At 43.0% G+C, this 21,681-nt stretch overlaps 2 long non-coding RNA genes across 4 annotated transcripts; one reads left to right on the top strand and one right to left on the bottom strand.

Annotated features, from left to right (window-relative positions):
• Positions 1-8,701: 8,701 nt before the first annotated feature.
• Positions 8,702-18,618, bottom strand: LOC135290139 (uncharacterized). 3 transcript variants are annotated; one of them, XR_010352847.1, is made up of 4 exons: positions 18,491-18,618; positions 11,517-11,607; positions 10,726-10,831; positions 8,702-9,660 (listed from the first exon to the last, which is right to left on the bottom strand). It is a non-coding gene; the product is annotated as an uncharacterized LOC135290139 (long non-coding RNA). The 3 variants fall into 3 exon arrangements; XR_010352845.1 differs by having other exon boundaries at positions 10,726-11,607; XR_010352846.1 differs by lacking the exon at positions 18,491-18,618 and adding an exon at positions 14,696-14,795 and having other exon boundaries at positions 10,726-11,607.
• Positions 14,705-20,892, top strand: LOC135290140 (uncharacterized). The gene is made up of 3 exons (XR_010352848.1): positions 14,705-14,830; positions 18,559-18,681; positions 20,460-20,892. It is a non-coding gene; the product is annotated as an uncharacterized LOC135290140 (long non-coding RNA).
• Positions 20,893-21,681: the final 789 nt, after the last annotated feature.

Raw genomic sequence — 21,681 nt, 5'->3', positions numbered from 1 at the left:
AATCCCCCTTTTGTGGGGACCTACGTGACAGCAGGTGAAGGCTGTGCACATGATGCTAATCAAGGAATAAATGAAATAAATTAGCAGATGATGCCACGTACATTTTAAATAAATATATATCTGAATGTTTAAATAGCACGTGGTCTCACTTTCACATGGAGCTACACCTTTTTAGCAGGGCTGATAACACAGTGCCTTTTCCTAAAAGAAGATAAATTTCAGTGTATTTGAAAACACTGTTCTGCACTTCATTAATAGTCACTCCTGCTCAAATTTTTGAAAAAGTTGTACTAATCATTACTACATAATTCTGACAGACTTTTAAGAAACTGTTGGGAATTGTCCCTTTCAATTTTTTCAGGTCTTTCCAGACATATCTTCTGGCTACAGCCACCTGTGTTGGCCTGTAAATGTAAAAATTCTCCTCCAGCTTCTCTGGAGCTATTCTGATTCACATCAGTTGAGGGGCATGAGCCATAACCCCCCCCCCCCCCCACTTATTCTACCACTAGCAGGTCCAAATTCAGATTAGACCAGGATCACCAGGATGTTTGGTGGTCCAAATTCATACCACTACATTTGAAAAAAGAGTTTGTCCCCAGGTCTGTCAGAAAGAAATTTAAATTATTAAGTATCTTGCCCCTGCATGGTTTGACTTTCAGAGCCAGGGACAACATATTTGGAGCAGGCACCCTCTGCAGAGGAAGAGAGGCAAGTAAACTCCCTGCAGGGCACAAACAAGCAGAAGGACCTTCCATGTGATTTTATGCTTATTTAAAAGCCACTTGTCCTAAAATACATGCCCGTTCTCCTCTAGTACACATACAAACTACTTGTTTTTACAAAACTGCTGGATATCCAGTAGGTGCCATGACTTTGCCATGTGTGTGTTTGTCTTTTGATTACTGAAGTGAGTGCAGAGTCTGGAGCTGCATTTGCTCTGTTCCTATCAAACAGGGTGGCACCCTGTTTATAAATGGGATATTTATTAATTGCCAATGTTAGTGTTAGAGAAGCACAAGGATGCTGCAGGAATGACAAACAAGAAGCTTTCTCAGAATCCTCCAGAGCTGCTGCCTGTGAAGGGCCTCCTTCACTTCAGTGTTGATCTGCCACCCTCTATGGACAGGACACAGCTCCTGAGAGCCACAGACAGCAAACAGCCTTTCCTGGCCCCCAGGCTGGCTTTCTGCAGAGCTGAGGGCTGGTTTGCCATGAGAAAATGCTGGACACGGAAATTTTCAGCATCCAAGGCTGGACTGAGCTGTGTGTGAGACTCTGGCTGGGCTCTGGCTCTGCCTGCCCCAGGGTGCGTGTGAGTAAATCCTCACAGCCACTCCTGTCCCTTTCATCTGACACAAAACCACTGGCTCCAGTGGGCACCAGTCAGGCCCAGCATGAGCCAGGTGATAGCCAGCCTTCCTGCCTTCATTCCTTTCTTCCTTCCTTCATGTGCCACAGGCAGCAGGAGTGAGGAGCAGAGCTCTAAACATCCCTGTGAGGCTCCTGCTGCACCTTTCCCCTTCATAACAGGAGATCTAGATGCTTTGGGCAGATTGTTTCTCTTCAGGTAGGAATAGCAGCAGAAGGGATTTCTGTGAAAAAAAAAAAACCCTGAAACTTTGGCTTGTTCTAACCAGTCCCTCAAATTTTATTTCTGCTTTGGCTGACAGTACTTGCAGTGGAAAGTGTCAAATACCCCTAACAAGCGATTAAGATGGGCAATCCTGAGCTCCACAAACAGGCTGCCTAACAAGTCTTTCCCATCAACACAGACTACAGAATCAGCATTCAAATGACCAGGAAAGCTGAATCTATTGACATCTGGCTCCTGTTTCAGCACATTAATTATCCTCTTGGGTTCTCCCATCTTCATCTGCTTCCACACAGGTGCCATCTCATCATTTATCTGCTCCAACATTTTCTCCCCACTCTGAACAACTGAACTCTTTTCTTCTTGCATGGCATTCCTGCTCCAGCAGATGCATTAACACTGCCAAACAACCCTACCCTATCACTGTCTGTATCAGCAATGTCTGGAGTGTGCACCGAGCTGATAATGAAGAATACGCTTTTTCGTTAACACGTGGATTTTCAGGGCACAGCTGCATCACAGTAGGCTCTATCCAAAATGATAAAGGAATCGCTAAGAAATAATGCCCATCATCAGCAACTTCAAAAGAACAATGGGGCATAGCTTACCCTGTTGGATCCTTGTGGTTTCAGGACAGACAGAGGCTGTGGGAAGATTTGCAAATGAACCAAGTCCCTGGTGATGGGTTCAAACCCAGCAGGGCTTAACAGAAAATCTGACATTCACCAGCACATTGTAGAAGAAACCAGAGGTTCTGCGTGGAAATAACCTCAGAAATCACAAGAAAGTAGGTGAGGTAGGATGGACCATTAGATGTGGGGATGAAATATGGATCAGGGTCCCTGTGTCCTGTGCTGTCTGACCTGTCCTTGCTCTGCTGTCTCATTAGAGCAGGGAGCTGCAGCTCACTCCAAAAAGCAGGATGCTGTGCATTTCACAGTGCTGTTGCTTTGACTTTGGAAAAATAGGTGATGTCTCCTCCAGCAGGACTGAGAGAGAGCTTGTTTGGATTTTGACAGAACAGGGATAATGACTGGAGTATTTTCTGGAGCTCAGGCATTCAAGTTAAGCTGCTTGTGCCAACAAGTTCTCTACACCTCAGGATCAATAAGCCTAGTGAAATTCCTGGGCTTGGCAACAGCTCCATTATAATTGCAAAACCAACAGCTTTCATCAATAAATCAACCTAACAAGTAACATGTCTAGGACATCCCATCAAGGGTGCTTCTGATGATGCAGCAAGCTGCTTTCCTCAGTGCACAGCTATTGGGCACATGGCATAACTCTACTGTTACATTGCATTACCCACATCCAACTCTCTTGGACACTGGAATTTGCAGCATTCACAAGTGCTTAGGCAGTCACAAGTGGTAAATTATTTCTTTCTATCATATTCACAAGACTTTGCATTTTTAGCAGCCTGTAACAGCTTTGCAGTGAAAAATGGTTAGCCACAGACTTCTTGCTCTTTGTGGTGGCTAACAGTGGTGAAATGTTGACATACATCTCTCAATCCCAAGTTAGAATTAAGATGAATTCTGGAAAATGCCTTTTAAGAAAATCAACAAAGAAAAGCTTCAACCTGTGGACACCAAATTTCTGTACATCAGCATGATCAAGGGAACAGAGCTCCTCCTGCCTGAATCATTACTGGTGTTTCAGTCAGGCAGCTTAGCACACAGGTTTCATAATCATGGAATAGAGTCTTATTTTGTTGCTATATTACTTACAGCTTAAATGTGGAATGTTTAGCTTGTTATTTGATGCCGCATTTTCATGATGTTGATTCACACAGTCAAGCTTGGAAAAGAAAGGTAATGAATAACCAAGAGTTAAAATTAGGCTTCTTGTATTATAAGTGGGAGGACATTCAGTTAGAGTGATTTTCAGGACTTCTGTCCATCAGTAGCTATACATCAAAGCCTGCTTAATCTTCCTTTGCTGCTGCTCTGGATATTGCTCTTTTTGGGAGCTATTTTTTAGCCCACACTAGGCTAAAAGTGTGACAACAGCAGGTACTCATTCTTGCCATTTCTTGCTATTAAAATCTGGAAAGTCTTAAACTACTATTCAAGTGTCTTAAAGGCATTGGAGGAAATATTTTCATTCCTATGAAAAAAAAGTATCTGCTCCTCCCTTTCATCTGTAATGTTTTTGCTGAAGAAAGCTCACTTTAACTACTATACATGATTTTTCCAGTGAGAAACTCTGGAGCAGCCAACTCTTATCCTTAGGGGAAGAGGGTCAGGTTGGAGAACATTTATACAGATGGAAAATGGGGGGCCTGATGTGAGAACTGCTGAGGGAGTAGACCAACGGCGTTGTGATCCATGAATATATCTGAAATATTGTGGAGATCAAGAGAAATTCCTGAGGTTTGCAAGAAAGCCAATGCCACACCTGTCTTCAAGAAGGGCAGGAAGGAGGATACACGGAATGGCAGATTAAACAGCCTCAGCTCAAACCCTGGGAAAGCAACGGAGAAACTTCTCCTGCAAACTGCCTCCAAACACATGAAGCACAAGGAGATCATGAGCAGGCAGCAAGGATTTGTAATGCCTGACCACCCTGCAAAGAAATTACTGGCTCTGCACATGAAGTTTTTTGTCTTGGCTTCTACAAGTCTTCCAGCACTGCCTCCCAGAACTTCCTCATGGACAAACTCAAGAAGTGCAGGCTGGAAAGGTGGCCAGTGAGGTGGACTGAATACTGGCTAAGCTTTGGGGCTAGAAGAGCTTTCCCTCTGCTCAACCCAAGGGACACACATCTGGGGTGTGCTGGGCTCCTCAGTGCAAGGTATTGATTTAAGTGCAGCAAGTCTGGTGTGGGGTTCCACCTGCCAAGAAAAACACACACGTGCTGAAGAGAGTCCAGCACTGGAAATTACTGGAGATTACAACACTGGAGCATCTGTCAGCGTGGGGAGAGGCTGAGAGAGCTGAAACTGTTCAGCCTGGAGAAGAGAAGGGTCAGTGGGGGCATTATAAACGTGCATAAATCACTGGCCAGAGCCTGTAAAGAAGACAGAGCCAGCCCATTCTCATGGCCCTTCATGAAAGGGCAAGGGGCAAGAGACACAAATTGAAACACAGGAAATTCCATTTAGATGTCACAAAAAACTATTTTACTGGAAGAGCGGTGGAACACTGGAGCCCAGAGAGGTTGCCAGGTTGCCCAGAGAGTCTTCTTCCCTGGAAACATTCAAAACTGAACTGGTGAAGTCCTGAGAAACCTTCTCTGCTCAGCCCTTCTGTGAGAAGGGGGTTGGCTGAACAGTGTCCATAGATGCCTTCAAATCTACCCTCTGATACTGTGGCTCTGACTCTTTGCTAGACTGTTCTTCCCTGCCTGGTTTTCTAGTTGGGTAGGTGACAGCAGGAAGGGTTTAACACACCAATTGCCAAATATTCATCTTATTCATTCCAGGGCTTGACTATGCAACAAAAGGAAATTAAATGCATTGTCAAAGGTCTCAAAGGCTCAGCATTAAGATGAAGAAAGTGAGAGGGGAGGAGTGTGCTTTTAGGATATATTATTTCATGCATCTTACCACACAATAAAACGCTGCCAAAAACATGATGGATGCTGGATACCAGCAGCTGTTCTACTCTGCAAAGTGCTCAGTGCTGAGAATCCATCCCCATGCAGTTCAAGTTTGAATGTCTCCTTATGGATTTCTGAAGAATGCCAGCGTGAAATCATCATCTGCAGTCACTGCCACAGGTTCCAAAGATGCTCCAGTGTGTGTCATAGCCATCATCCCCCCTAATCTGAGATGTCTGCCCAAGACTAAGATGCTTGCCCTGGTTATCAGAAAAAGGTATTTGTGCATTTGAGTCTTCTTGGAGCTCGGTTCTGTCACATTCTTGAGAGAAAACTCTCACTCCTATATGCCCAGCTCACCTGAGAATGAGGGGTGGGATCTTTCATGGGTCAAACAGTGACAAAGAGTCCTTGAGTCAAAGATGAACATGGCTGCTCACTGTGTTCACATCTGTCAGTAAAATTTTTCCAAAGTTATCAGTGCCAGTGATGTTTTAGTGATATGGGTCTGTCTTTTTGACGGGAGGGTGCCTAATTCTTGAATGTCCAGTGGCTGATAGATAGGTCCCTCTACCACTGTACATGCTTATGGGGCCCTTGTTAACCTCAGAAGTTGTCTGCTGGGTGTTCATAATGGGGCATGCACCCCCTTTTATTTTGTAATCTTTACAGATGAAATAAAATGTAAAACTGGCCATGCTGTTCAAAAATCTCCATATGACTTCATATCTGCAATTGTTCCTTTTTTCCCCGTGCTTTTGTTCCATTTACATGTTCCTTTTGCCTTCATATGTGGACATCCAGGTTGCTGAAGATTTATTGAGCTCATCTACCATTATTCTTCCAGCTGAAGCACATTTATTTCGCAGTACATCTGAAGCTGCTGCCATGTATTGATCAGCTCCGAGGCAGTGTCACACATGCAGATATGAAAAGAGCTCACTTGTCATTAGGTAGCTGTTGTTTTCTTCTGGATCTGGAGACAATGAACAAAGTCAGAGCCTAAAAATGCTGAATTGAATTATCCAGCTACCCTCCCATGGCTGCTGCCTGCATTTTTAACAGTGAAATGCCCAGATTCACTTTGCTTTGAACGTGTTGTGATCACGTGGAGGTCTCAGCATTATTCAAAAGAAAGCTGTTACTTTGCAGTATCTACAGTCTATTTTTGGAAGTATTCAGTGAAACAGTGCATCAATGCCTGCTTGCCCTGAATAGCTACAAAGCACTGTATGGGAAGCATGCTTCACACAGAAATGGAGACTCCAGATCACCTATTGCAAACTCTGAAGTGCTACTACATGGAATAGATTGTAGTGGGAATGAAATTGATTATTCTTGGTTGGATTTGTAGCTATAATTGTAGTCTTGAGGTTGAGAAATCAGATATTTTCATCAGTAGCTCAGCACTGTCTTGTCCTACGCTTTAGAAGGTTACTCTGGAAACAGACTGGATGAAAAATAGGCTGTGCCACCTATATATGTGCATACATACTTAATTATTTTGGGTTGTAACAGTCAAATCAGCAAGGGCAACATCCCAAGCTGGTGCAAAGTCTAACATGGGGACACTTTGACAGAAGCTTCATGTGTCAAAACAGCAAGCATATGGGAAAAGGAAAAAGGTAACTGCCTGGGGACCTCCAGGACAGGATTCTCCCTGGTAGGGAAGTCTCTCCTTGTTGGCACAGTGAGGGAGCAATTTCAGCTGTGCAATATTTAATGCACTAACGAATTTCTGTTGGAGCACCTGAGGCAGCTGCTCAGCTGGTGAGTTGTCTCCTTGGAGCTCAGAGCCAAATGACCCTGGAGGTTTGTAAAGCAATTTGATGCCTCTGATCCCAGAGCTGTGCATCTGAACTGATGGTTCTCTGCTCTGGACAAAGAAATGCCTTGAACCACATTGTTTTGGAAGTCAGTGGGAAAAAAAAAAAGGAGTTGGAAGCTTCTTAGTGAACTTGGACATTCAAGTGGATGATGGTTAGAGACCCATTGCACCTCCTTGGTTATTTCATGTGAGTCAAGCTCAGGTCATCCTGTCTATCCCTTCCCTTCCCTTCCCTTCCCTTCCCTTCCCTTCCCTTCCCTTCCCTTCCCTTCCCTTCCCTTCCCTTCCCTTCCCTTCCCTTCCCTTCCCTTCCCTTCCCTTCCCTTCCCTTCCCTTCCCTTCCCTTCCCTTCCCTTCCCTTCCCTTCCCTTCCCTTCCCTTCCCTTCCCTTCCCTTCCCTCTTTTACTAATCAGTCTCCTCCAAATGCTGTGTAAAGACCAATTTAGAAATGCAGGAATGTCAAAGTGGCAGATTTGCTCTTCCAGACAGTGGGACCTGTTTTTCTCAGCTGCACATTTATCCAGGCTGGTTTCCTCTACATGCCATCCACTGTCTTCTTCTGAGACTCTTCTGTGGTGGGAACTGCTCTTCTCTACATGCAATTTCTCCCTTCAGCTGGTACTAATTTCATCCTTTCAGTTTATTTTGCTTCTTTGCATTTCTGGACAAACACGTGGATCTGTAGATCTGTGATAAAATCATGTAAAACAGTCCCTTGTAAAAGTAAACTTTAATTTTATTTAAGGTTCTGAGCAACATGAAAGCGTTACTTGACCTGGAGTTCAAGATGCCCTGTGTTATTGTCAAATATCCAATTAATTTAAATTACATAAAAAAATGTCAAGCAACAAAAACCGAGAGGACAAGAGATTAAGTGTGCTTTCCAGTCAAGCCACTCACTCACCTAATTTCCTCTCCTGTAAAATAAATGCTTCTGGATATATTTGCAACCTCCAAAGAGAAAAGTCTATGTGCTGTTTCTCCAGCTGCTGTGTGTTTCAGCAGCGTGTTGTCGAATTGCATGTCCTTTATCCTGCTCCTTTGGGATGTGTAATGTACATCACAATAAGAAGCCAAGGATGATACAAATAATTATAACATGTGATACAAGCCCACTGTTATAAAGTCAATCTCTCAGCAAATTCATCAACTCGACACATGATGTACAGTACCAATTTTATGTAAATGACTTGCCTAATCCTGCTGGGCAGAATTACTCCCTGATGTAAACTCTGTTAAATGCAGTGGAGTTACACCAGGAAATCATTCTTTTGCTCGTAAGATCTGGAGCCACACTTTGTGTATCTCGTTCATCTGGAAACCATGGTAATAAGAAAATGAGTGAAATCACTTGATTATGAGATTCAGAGGTATTATGCTCTCCTTTGTTTAAAACAAAAGACCACCTTAAATATTAAGCATTATTATAATTTATGAATATGAAGAATTAACTTAGAAAATTATATTGATTTCTAAAACTCTTAAAGGCGATGAAATTTCTGTAAGAAAATTGGCTGGTTTCCATTGACTCTGGCAATCTTTGAATCAACAATTAACAGAGGTTTAATACTCAGAACATAAAATTCATTGACATTGTAAACTGCTGCAAAAAGGACATTAAAATGAGACTGAAACAAGCATGTAAGGCAACTAATGGCTTTTGTTGAGGTAATATGTAAAAAAAACCCTAAACAATACCAAACCACCCCCCCCCCCAAAAAAAATCCCTAAACAGTTAAAATCCTGCAGCTCACAACCAGATTACTCTAAGGTGGTAAAAAATGTGTCAGTTATCCTGAAGTTTAAAACTATACATAAATAGTGCCACCCAGCTTTTATTTGTACAAATGATTTTTTAAAAGAAATTATAATGCTACTATGCATGGCATCCAAACTAAACCTGGATAAAAAGGAATATTTGGGATGTTCCTGGATATATCCAGGTTTTGTAGCATGGCCTCAACCAGGATGCTAAAACTGAGCATCCAAGGCTTTGGTTTATGTCAGAGAACCCTGAGATATTGGCAGTGGTGAGTCCTACAAATTCCATGTTTAAGTTTGTGTTGTCAAATCAAAGCTTGTCACTACCTGTTTTCCTTTTATGTAATTTGCCAAACAGAGAGAGGACTCTTCCTTTGTTCTTCAGAAACCTTGTAAAAAAGGCATGTTCTGTGAAGCTGATGTTAGATTTCTGTCTATGGGGGAAAAAAATGGCCTGAAAACCCAAACCAGAAATACACAACATCAAACCAAGCCATACAATTCCTACATAATTTTGAGCATCTGGATTCAGATTTCCTGATGCAACACTGAAGAACCATTCAAAATTCCAAACTTCTTATCAGAGAACAGATGCCACTGCTTTGGCTCAGCTCACAGAGGCTAGTGGGATGACCAGAATATTTTCAGCAGCTTTCTCAGTCCATTTCCACTAACCAAACTGGTGGTTGGGTGGAATTTCAGAAAATCTCTTCATCTTGGCTACTGCCTGGTCAGCTCGTGCTTTATGCACAACAGTTTTGTGGTACCCTCCTCTCCACTGCTGAGGTCAATGGAATCTAAAACAACGAATCCTAATGAAATCTTCATGTGTTTTTTGGAAGGGTTATTAATCAAGTTGGAAGGTAGACCACTGCTAGACAAAAGTAGAATCAGGTCAAGTAAAACACGTGTCATGGCTTCTGTTGTTTGTCACTGAAAGAAAACAAAAAAAGGCAGACGTTATACACCCAGGTTTGCTTGGAAAAGTCACCCAAAAAAGACGTGTACGTTGGAAATGTACCTTAATTCCTTTTTTTTTATTATTTTTTAATATCTTCTGCCCTCCAGATGGTCTGCTGTGATGACATACACCTGTTCAGCGTCAGCTATTACCCACAGCGACATATGGCAGCTCACATATTGCCTGGGCTGAGGGGATCTGGGATTCAGGTCACCTGGGGTCTGTTTTCAAGTGGTGTGATGGCAGCTGTGGGAAACACGATGACTGACAGAAAATCGCTGCTCGTCTCACCAGCAGAAAAATGTAGATGTCTTTTTGGGGAAAAAAAAAAAAAAGAAAAAAAAAAGCCCAGCAGCTGTATCTTAACTTCACCACGTAGGTGCAGACAATGCAGGGATCAGCCTCTCCACCAGACAGCACAGTGGAGGTGCAGTGCTGTGGCTTTTACATGTTTTTGGTGGTGGGAGTTGCTCAAAGGGGAGAAAATCTGGCTGTTATGGTAACAAGTCTGGAAGGGTGCTGGCTAAGGAGGGCTGAACTGCCTCGCAGCATAATGATACTGTGGACCTCTGCCCACTGCTAGAACAACACCTGAGATGAAGCCTCTTGAAGGCACAGAAAGGTGCAAGGGATTTATTTGTTCCTCTGCTACATCTAGTTTGTGTGGGCTGCCACAATACCGGAGGGTACAACATGAGAGAAAAAACATTTGGTGCTCTCTGGAAGCAGGGCTGCTAGCAAGTGGATGATATAGGAAGAGAAAAAAAAAAAAAATTAAAAAAAAAGCATGGCATTTTTAATCTGCATTTTTCAGCATTGTCGTTGAAGGAATTTGTCCGTGTCTGGAAAAGAAGCTGGTTTTGTGATCTTTACAGGAGAAATAATGGAGGGAACTCATGGGTGCCACTGCGGTTTTGAGATGTTCTGCTAAATATTGTTGAGTTTGAGCTTCAGATAGGTTTCTGGTGAGTAGCTGAATTTCTTGGAACCTGTCCAAATCAAACAGAAAATGAGAGCTTTTTAGAGGCCCAGCATACCTCCCACATTTCTCAAAGTGACGAGACATGTCTTTTTCTCCCTTGCTGATGTTTTATTCTGTACTTGCAGTTGAGGAGGACAACTGCATTGTAGCTGAAGAAAAATCTGAAACAGAACAAATTACTTTTGTAAGACCTTATTTTGAACATCTCTACCTCTGAATCCAGCCAGCAACTACATTTAATGAACTGTGGAGGAAATGCTTTGAAGTTTGAGTAGAGGAGGTCTGATTTTTTTTTTTTTTTTGGTCTTCTAATTTTCAGTGCCTCTTCAGTGTTTCAGATTGAGTTTAGCCCTCATACAATAGGACTAACATGGCTGTGGAATACATTTTTAGTGCTAGTTATGGTGGGCAAGATCTTTCTCCTACAGCAACAAAACCTGAAAACGTCTGAGAACAACTTTTACCCATGCTCCTGGTTAAAAAGACATTTCCACATCTACCACAGTTCAATACAGAAGTTATTATGAAGAAAGAAATACAATTACTCAAACAAAGACATTATTTTGCAACAGGGCACTTCTTTGTTTTGGAAGTCTATGTGTCACAAATCCCAAGTTCTTTGTCTTTCTCCTCATATTTCCTACCTAAGGAAAATAATTTAACAACCAGCAGCCCAGACAAATTTTGTAGACATTATTCAAGGAATAACTCCTTGATGCAGTCACTAAGAATAGTAACATAAAATGAATCAATATTACCAATAAAAAAGTTCATTCTAAATGGCAAATTGTTTGTCCTTTTCAGCGATCATTTTAATAATTTGTAGCTCTCACTGAAAAACATCACCTTGCTGGTCCCAGAAATGCAAAGGTTTCAACAGCAAACTCCCACATGGTCTCCTCATTTCCATTGTTTTTATTTGTACAGATGAATAGTTCTGAAATAAAAAAACAATGAGGAAGGCAGAGGGTAAAAAAAAAAAAAAAAAGAAGTTGTGAAAAATTATTCTGAAAAATGTCATTTACCTCCCTTAGAAAGCATAAAATGCATAATACTTAAACATTGGCTCTGCAGCATCACAGACAGCTTCCTCTTCCTATCAGTTTCATGTAAGATTGTGGTACTTGCTATATTCAAACTAAATCCATTGACATTTGTGGAATTATTGATGTTTACCTGCACTATGAATAGTAAAATATGGATCCAAAGATGAGAAAAATGAAGGTCATTTCCTGTCAGAAAATGAATGCATGTTCATTTTAATGTACTATTTTCTAACTCTCCAGGTATTCCACCTTTTAATGGTGCTGAAAGAATGAAATCAAAGTGGGGAAAGAAAACAATGGAACACCTTCTTAGCACTGAGTGATTTCAGTTCTGGGTCATCCATTCAGGATCTTGAGGAGTACAGATGTTTTATTTTCCATTGCTGGACAATAACCATGTGGTGAACGTCAATCGCTCCATGTTTATGAAATGGTATCTGGGTTTAATTTCTCCTGTCTGTCAATTGGAGCCTTTGATCTTGGCCTGGAATTATTTTTTCCACTTCACTCTAAGTGACTAGAGGCTACTGCTGTCACTGACTCTTCAATTCCTGATTTCACTTTGCCAAGATGTAAAAGACTTATTTACAGGAATTTTTCCAAATATGATCCTTAACTGTGGGTTGTTTTTTTTTTTTTCTTCTACCCTCAAGGTATTTTGTAGTGAGTTGTTGTAGGATTAACCTGAAGTAAAATACCCAGCAGAAAGCAGAATGGAACAGATTCTATGTGAACAAACAGATGTATTTAAGCAAAAAAGTACAGTTTTAATAACTAATTGCAGCTGGGATTTTAATATACTCTTCTTTTTTGAATCAAACTGAAATTCTTGGTGATATGTGTTAAAAATTATGGTTTAAATTTCTGATGATCAAGTTACATAGATTAAAGTAATGGATACCAGACTCTGCATCAATGCAGTTATAAATATGGATGAAATGAATGTACATTACACACTGTTATAAATCTATGTGTTCAAGGAAAAGCATAAATCTCCATCACCTTTTCCTCCTTGGGATATGAAAGGTATTGCTATTTTTGCAGTGTTTTCGATGAAATTACAAGGTGGGGTAATTTGCTTTTTCTGAAAGTCTTCTGCATTTCTACAGGCACTCAAGTAACATTTTATTTACAGCGGCATATCATTTAAACACACAAAGCAGTGTGCACTGGGAGGAGCCACGTGACCTTTCCAGACACGAAGACAAGCAGGGTGATGGTGCACTCAGAGACATTTATAGGTGTCTGTGACATTTGTAGAGGTTTCTGCCCCTGCAGACATTTGCCAGGTGTGGCACCACCACGTCCCCCTCCACTGCTTCCTTTCAGTGCTTGTCAGAGTGCAGCCAAACAGTGGCAAATAAGAGGATGTGGTGAAGGCTTATGGTTAGAGGGAGAGGTCTGATTCTAATCTGTGACAAACCACTTGCTCCTCGATGTGTTCTGCTGGGGAAAGCCACAGAGCTTTGGGGGTTTTTTTGGTTTGTTTTTTTTTTTTTTTTTTTTTTTTTTTTATTTTTTTTTTTTTTTTTTTTATTTTTCTTTTTTTTTTGGTTTGGTTTGGTACAGCCACAGAGACTTCAATGAACTGTCGAGTTCAAAGGCTTTATCTCTGATCTTCATCTGGTTTCTGGTGCACTAGGAGATAGAGGTGTGGGGTTTCTCCTGCAAGGCAGAGCTCTCAGCCCTCACCCAGAAGGAATTTGCTGCCCTTTCCTGCAGGCTTTGAAGCAGCACCTGTGTGGCACACGTGGAGAATCACCAGCCTCCCTGCTCTCTGTGGGGATGGCTCCTTGTCCTCATCCTGCTCTGCTGCCAGTGGCCAGAGAAGTGACTTCCTCAGGAGTGGCCCCAGGAGTGGCAGGAGCAGCATTTCCCTGCTCTGTGTACAGCCAGCCCTTATCGCGGTCTGCTTCTCAGTCCTCATGAGTGGAGTCCAAATTCTCTGAGACACTCCAGGGAAGGGGCTAACAGGCTGTTTCCATAATATGTCCTAGCTTTTGGATGACCTACTAGTCAATGAGAGAGACAGCAATCCAGGATAATTGGAAACATCGTGGGGATGGGGAGAAAGGAGATGGTTTTGTTTTCTTTGTGAGTGATTTTGATCCTTCTACACAAACAGGACTGCTTAAAGATAACAAGAACTCTCTCTGGTCAGCAGATTCTGTGGAGAGCAATTAAGGAGCTTTTCTGATGCCTGGAGGCTATCATGAAGCTCTCTTTCTCAACAGAGATGTATAAAATCACGCTCCAGCCGTGAAAGCAAGAACTGGCTAAAATCTGACCATGAGCTTGAGCCAAACTCTCTAATATCCTAGGAGGCAGTGAGATCAGACTGTTGCCAGGAAAATACCCATCCATTTAATGACATAAATATTAATGGTGAACATGGTTCAAAGCTACATTGAAAGGTTCCTTTGCTTTATATATTCACTGAGGGTTTTTTATGCTATTTTAGCTCCATTTCACATTTTTCATAAAGTTTTTCAGATGGAGATTGATGCTAATTGAATCAAATTTTGCCTAAATTTGATTTCTCATTGATAAACCTTTCTTCTGTGTTTTGGTGCTTCAGAGAAGTGAAGCTGCTGAGCTGAGAAACACCACATTTTCAAATATATGGCCGTGTGAGTTTTGAAGCTCAGTGATCCTCTCCATTGAGACTGCTCTGAGTGCAGCCCCTGCAGGAATACCCCAGCTTTTCTGGGAGCCTGAGTTGATGTAGCAGAGGTCTGGATTATGCTAATATCTATTGGGAATTGGCAATAGCCACTGAAGTAAATGGACAGGTGAAGTTAACCAAACACTCAACCTTTAAATATCTTCCTGTAGTTCCAGGAATTAGACACCACAAACCCAGTGGGTGCGTTGCAAAATGTATAAATAAAAACTGAGAAAATATTATAATATGCCATTTTTATACTGGAAAACCTCTGACTTGGCCACTGCTTCATTTCCTGTGCTCTGTCCACTCACCAGGCTCAAGAGAGGCCCAGAGCCAGAGGAAACACCAAGACTCAGAGTGAAGAGAGTCCACCAAGATGAAAATCATGCCCCGTGGTTTGTCCTGGCACCTGCAGCGAACAGAAAGCTGCAAAGTGTTCCTGGAAGGTAATGTACACAGGGCTGGTCCTGCCCTGTGTCCTGAGCCTGGGGACAGCTAGAGCAGGGGGCCAAAAATCAGCAATCAGCCTGCCAGCCATGGCAGGGCCCTTCCAAACCCATCTCCGTGCTGTTTATGCACAACTTTTCTTCTCCATGGGGATCCAAACTTCCCGTGTCTCCTGTGGGATGGAGCAGCTTTGAGACCAGGGTTTGGCCTCTTTGTAATTCCCCATGTTTACTTGCTAGTGCTTTGCAGGAAATATTCTCCCCTCATGTCCACTGAAATCTGCAGCCTCTCTCACACATCCCTGTCCCTAACTAACACTTCCTTCGTCTTTTCCCCCTGCCCAGCCCTTACTAAATCAGTGGGCAGCCTTGAATTTATTCCAGCAGGACTGGGTCAGCCCTCAGGCAGTGGGCTGAGCCTCCTGCTGCCATGAGCAGTCGCCTTCCTTGGTCCCCAGCCATCAGGGGCTTGCCTCCGTGGTTTGTGTGGCTTTTTGGGGACTGCCAGCCTTCAGTGCCCAGCCACACCAGTGACTGCCTGCAGCCCAGCTCACAGATTCAGCCTAGGGTATTAAGGGAGATCAGGGGAGGGTATGTATGCCAGATCAACCAACACACCAAAAAAGTCTGTTTTTTTCAGTCCCAGCTCTGGAACTTCTGGTGGCCTCCTCCTGCTTTACACCAGAGCAAAACTGGAGCTCACAGCACAAGTTCCAGTGTTCCTCTGCTGAAAATGGGGTAACCCAATCCTTCAGCAAAGCTTTTCACACCATTGCTGTGAGAAAACAACAGCATGACTCATGTCCGAAGGCCAGCACCCCTCTGGAAACCCAAATTATCCATTAGGACAGATAGAGCTGGGCTCTTTGAGCTCTTTGGCTGCACGTCATTCCCCAGGTGTTTCCAGGCTGCCATGGGATGAGCTGGATGCAGCAAACACAGCCCCAAAGCCACCATCCCATGGGTCTGAGGAGCAAGGCCAGAGGAGAGGGCTGGCAGCACCATGGCCAAGCTCCTCAGGAGCCACCCCAAACTCAGCTCCTCCTGAGCGTGGCCAAATGCTCCAGATAAAAGGTCTGCTTGACAGCATTGTTCCCAAAAAGAGCAACTGCAGGGCTCAGCCTGTGCGAGCCAGCAGTTAAAGGTGCAGCTCATACAGCCATGCAGGGATGTGGAGCCAGGCCTCAGAGGAGACCTGGTACCATGCAGCTGCTGGATTTTCAGATATCTCCACTCCGAGAGGCAGAGCACCCAGAATTAGGTTCTGGGAGAAACATCAGGGTTGGTAGCTGACTAAAAGGGGTTTTTGCTGCATTGCTTCAATCCGTTTAAGATGCTGCCATAAGTTGTGGCCACAGAAGGATGAAATGTTCCCAAAGTGTGTCTCTAGCAGGTACCAGCAGCACAGGCAGCATCTGTGCCACTTCTCCACGGGATGACTTGCACAGCTGAAACACAAAGCAGCAGCTGTCCCTGACATGGATGTCAGAGTCAGATTGGTTGTCTGACTAGTCTTTGGACAAGCAGACTTTTTTCAAATTAGTACAGAGTCAGCCACCAGCCATAAAGAGAATTTTCATCACTTTTATTGCTCTTCTGATGGGTTTCTAGAAAGCAAGTTAGCTTTTCACTCCCTGAGAATTATTGCAAAACACTATGGCTGTGCTGAAAGAAGCTGCACAAAAAATTTTAGTTGTATAAATTTGAGCTGTTTTCTCGGGAAGATGATTAACACTTTCAGTGAAAGTCCTGTGCTCAGTCCTCAGTTTTGTTGAAAAGCTCTTCTGCATCCCCACCAAGTAAAGTCAGGAGGGTACACATAACATCCATGCACTTTGTGACACAGCAGGAAGAAGACAGATGGCCTGGTACATGGCAATGCTCTACTGTGGCCACCTTGCCAGTGGTCTCAGATCAGTTTTTCAGTGAAATAGCCTTGCTCCTCAACTCTATTTTCTCAACTAAAGTTGTATTAACACAGCAGTCAACAGGTTTTATGATGTGTCCAGCAGGGCAGCTTGCTTCTTTCATCTCTTGAAAATGCCTTCATCAGACAAGCATGGTGTTCCACCAAACCCTGAGAAGATCTCCCACTCCTTGCAGAGGCTGCCCCAGCTCTGACAGTGTGGTCTCAGATTTTTGCCACATACCAGGAGGGCGGGAGGAGACACTGCTGACCTTCTGCAGAGCTGCTGGCCAGTCAAATCCCCAAAACCATAAATTAACTGCTCCCTAGCCCTGCCCTTCCAGCCATCCCATCCTTCCCTGTCATGGAGGCCTTGTCTGCAAGCTAGAAAATTCTGAGCTAGCAAGTACTGCACCAGAAGCTGGGGCATGGCATGTTATCCATCCCAGCTATCTGCCTGGAGGAATTCAGGTCCATGGAGTCACAATTTAGTTCATTGTCTGCTGCTGGAGCATGGAGGAATTCTGGCAAACCCCCATGGAGATAGAAGATTTTAACATGCAATGGCCCAGAAAAAGTTCAATCCTGTCTGGTTCTGTACATATTATAATTTTTTATTCCTGTTTTCTTATTAAATATGATCTGTTCTGTGTGATTTCTTATGTATTAATAGACACTATAAAATATGCCTGAGTTAAGGGCTATGGGAGAAATCTTGTAACAACATTGCACAAGTGATAATTTTTTTTCCTTCAGTGTTTAAAAATAGTGAATCTAAATTCTTTATGTCAAGGGATATTTAAGTTGGCTGGAAGAATTAATTTATTTTTATTAGTGTCCCAGAATACTTTGCACTGGAGGGACCCTGTGGACAACATTTTGATGTTGCCCAACAACATTTCTGTTTCTCTTCTAGCTGCTTTCAGTCTGCTGCTCTGCAACCAGTCTGAAGCCTAAGTTCTGTCAGTTTTTTTAATAGGTGCTTACTAATTGAGCTTCCTTTAAAAAAATACTTGGCAATTCTGTCGCTGCACTGCCTTATCTGTGAAGCCAGGCTGCCACCAAAGAGCCATTAACTCACATTCAGCCACCACCCAGCCCCAGCCTGCAAGCTCTGTGACCATTTGGGTGGCAAATGACATCCAGCCCTGCTCAAGGGGGTGTCCCCATGCCAGGGCAGACAAGCAGCTAATTTAGAGGCTGAATATTTTGGCTACCTGAAGGTTGAGAAGAGTTTTCAGGATGTTATAAGAGAATGTTAAGGGCCAGAAATTGGGGAAAAGCCATTTCAGGCTAGATCCCCAGATGGAATTAGCCCTGTCCTGTCCTGGAACCTGGTGGGTACAAATATGACAAATATCACCTCAGCAGTGGGGAGATGCCAAAAAGGACAGCTCAATTCAACCCCTGCTCCTTCACTGTTTGCTGTGCTTGGTTCAAGATATCCTATAAAAACTGCTTTTCAGTAGCTCTCTGAGTATCTCATTCAGATACCTCATCTCAGTCGCCCATCCAGAATATATGTCTCAAAATAGAGAAAATAAAGTTCCCAGCTTTTGTGTGCCTCAGTTTCTCATCTCTGAGCTGCAAATCTCTGTGGACAGCAGTTTTTCACAGTAATTTTATACACTGAAAGCAGTGTACAGTTCCAGAGTAGCTGATATGCGTATACAAAATCTCCCACACACATTCACATACAGAAAGAGAGAGCTGCTGATAGACAAAAGAGGGGGGAAAATTCACTTCAGACCCACCTTTTTGTTTCAATAGGAGATAAGTTGAGTGTGCTCCATTCCGTAGCAGTAATGAAACATCTTTTCAGCGTGCCTAACAGGGCATACATTTTTGGACATGAAGTCACAGAGATCTGTGCCAGCAGCAAGACTGAACCTATCAGAATGTAAAAGCATTGGTGGTGACCCTGGAGAGAAGAGCACTTACCATTGTAAGTGAACCAACAAAGATATTCTGTCCAATAATGTACACAACAAGCAAAAACTGTACCAAACAAAATGGAAATTTAAACGAGGGTTCCATTCTATGGACTAAAAATAAAGGCATTAATCAAAGCATACCTGCATAAATGTGAACCCATATGTTCCTCACACATGCAAAGAAAGAAAAGGTTGTCATGAACACAAGAGACAAGGGCTGTTAGGTAGCACATTACTGTTTGCATGGGGGGGATTTTATTGTGTCCTTTCAAGTCCTTTACATGGGGCTCTTTTCCACAGAGTATTCATAGTTCCCACGTATCTGAAAATAACAGCAGGTCTGGGAGCCTGCAGCTGGGTCCTGGAGAGCAGTCAAGACTTCCTGCATTTTAAAAGTGAAGTCCACAGCCTGACACCCAACACTTACCCCTCACTATTGGTGGGAGGTAGGTGAGGAACAACGGGGTCCTCTGCCAAGTCAGTCGGCCGAGTCCTTCCTACTGAAATATCCCTCAGCTGCTTTGAATGCTGCAGGAGAACAAACATCACTTAAAAGGCATTTCCATAATCTGACCTCCTGTTGTTTTGCTACCCATGTCATAAACCCAAGTTCATTTCCTCTCCTGTATGCCAGACACTCAGAACAAGATGTTTTTCATCTTCCACTCAAGGGCTCTCAGGTGACTCCCTGAAGGCCAGCCCCACCACTCCCTGCTTGATGAGTGGAAGGTTATGGGCTGCTTCTGAGGCCTCTGCTGCCACTCACAGGCAGCCACTTCCACCTCCACAAATGACCTGTTGGCTTCATTTGGTGGCCACACATGAGCAAAGAACACCTTGCATCATCTTCTGGTTGCCAGCAAGGCAGAGTGAGGCGGGCAGCCAGGGGGAAAATGTGCTTGAAAACCTGGATGCAGCCTAAGGAGGTGGGGGGTGAACCCACAGCTGTCGTTTCAGGAGGGCTGGCAGAGGTCAGGAATGAGCTGTGACTTTGGCAACGACGCAGAAAAGGGTGTGTCAGGACATATTTTGTAAGTGTCCCCTCTCCTTGCTCCATCAGTTACCAGCAGTCATCAACTCTTAAGGGACCACAGCTAAGGATCCAGGATCTGCAGCCTCCTGGATGGAAGCTGTGTCCTCTGCACCAGTCCTTGATAGTTGTTGATATTCCACGTGTGAAGCTTTCTGCTGCCTTCAGATACCACTTTCATTGCCCACAACTAATACAGAGCATTTGGAGTTGAGCCTCTTTCTAAATTCCTTGCTGCTAATTAATGTTCTGCTAATAAGGACAGAAGTAGCTCGAGTAGTTTGGGATTAGAAAGACCAGTGGTCTCCAGAACCCACGAAAGCAGAGGAATCTCCTCCATTCTGACTCTGGCCAGAAAAGTCCTTTCAAAGACCATAGAAGGCATTTTAGTGGCTTCTAGTAAGTGCTGACTGTCCAAGTCCAGCATCAATAACAGGAAATAGCAGGAAACAGAAGCACCACGTCAGCACTACCAGCTAACCACATTTTGATAGCACATGCAGGAATAAAGGCCTCATGCTGAATTAGATCACAGAGAACTAAATCTTTACCTTTACCTGATTTTTTTTTTTTTTTCTCTTTGGTGTGTTTAACATCATGAGCATCACACTTGGATTCATTTAGACACACTGATTCATTAGACGGCCCATGACCTTAATAAATTTAAATTACCAGGAAGGGGTAGTTTATCCCAGCGTCTTAGTCATAGAAATGACTCATGATATCCACCCACACTAACCTTTGTTTGGTCTCCCCAAGTATGCCAGGGCTTGTCAGCCTTTCACAAATGGAGCTCTTTGATTCCCTCCATGAGAGAAGGACATCAAGGAAGTCTGATTGCAGGAACCAGCTCCCCGTGCAAAGACACAAAACAATACCAGTGACCTTGAGAAGCTGAGGACTTGTTTTCTCCTAGGACGTGATGTGCTGCTGGAGGGAAGTGTCTCACTTGACCTGAAGTGAGGTAAAAGTGTGGGAGGGGGGTATCAGGGCTTTTTTCTCAGAAGGGCCTCTTTTCCTCTGCCTCCCTGTTTACATGCTTGTCTGTTGCTTCAGATAATTTATTTCAGATAATTACCATTCTCAATAGCCCTGAATGCAGCCTTGTCAAGGGTTTTCCAGGTAGAAGAGATTTTGCCTCTACATGTTATTTAGTTTCATGCTTTATCAATTATACCCCCAACCCAGCAAGCAGCCCAGCTCTCAGTTCTTTTTTCAGCTGGGTTGTGGGAGATTATGGGCTTGGGCATCTCGGGCTTGACTTCTGCATTTTTGACTCTGGAATTGGCCAGTGTGAGCAGCTGTCCCCCCAAGACTTCCCAGAATTCTGAAGGCATTGGAAAAGTTGTAATCTGAGCAGGACTGTTGAAAGACGTTCAGTGGGAACATCTGAAAATATGCTAATATATTAATATTTTAATATACTGATTTTTTTTTCAATTAAGTGATTCATGCTAAAATGTATTTCTCATCAATTGGAAACAATATTCACTTCCTTTCAAATCAGAAGAAATTAAATATAATTTGGTTTCCTTGTTTATCTCCTCAGTCAAGGAGGGGGAAGAGGGAGTGGAAGAAAGGAGGAAAAAACTAACAGAAGTTAACTATTTTTCTGCAGCTACATTTTGTTTTGAATCAAAAAATATTTTTTAAATGCAAATCATTTCACTAAATATCAGAAAACGGCATGAAATATTCTCATCAAAATGAAAGGCTGACAGTTTGTTCAAAAGTTTTGACAGGCAAGATTTCCTGTTATTTGCATGCTATCCTAATCTTAATTTTGGAGATTTAACATCTCTCAAATTAGGACCTTTGTTAGAGAGGGTCCAGTTTCTAGTTCACACCTGAATCATTGCATTACAAACTTCACCCTCCCTCGCAGCCTCTGGATGAAAAGCTTTTCCAATTCAAAAATAAGGTCTTTTAGTCCTAGTTGTCATGTAGTTCGTGCTACCCTTGTATATTTCAGAGATCACTT

Source organism: Passer domesticus, chromosome Z (assembly GCF_036417665.1).
Source record: "Passer domesticus isolate bPasDom1 chromosome Z, bPasDom1.hap1, whole genome shotgun sequence".
In the NCBI taxonomy this organism is placed as follows: Eukaryota; Metazoa; Chordata; class Aves; order Passeriformes; family Passeridae; genus Passer; species Passer domesticus.
The sequence above is the reverse complement of the archived record's forward strand: the minus strand, read 5'-3'. Positions and strand labels throughout refer to the sequence as shown.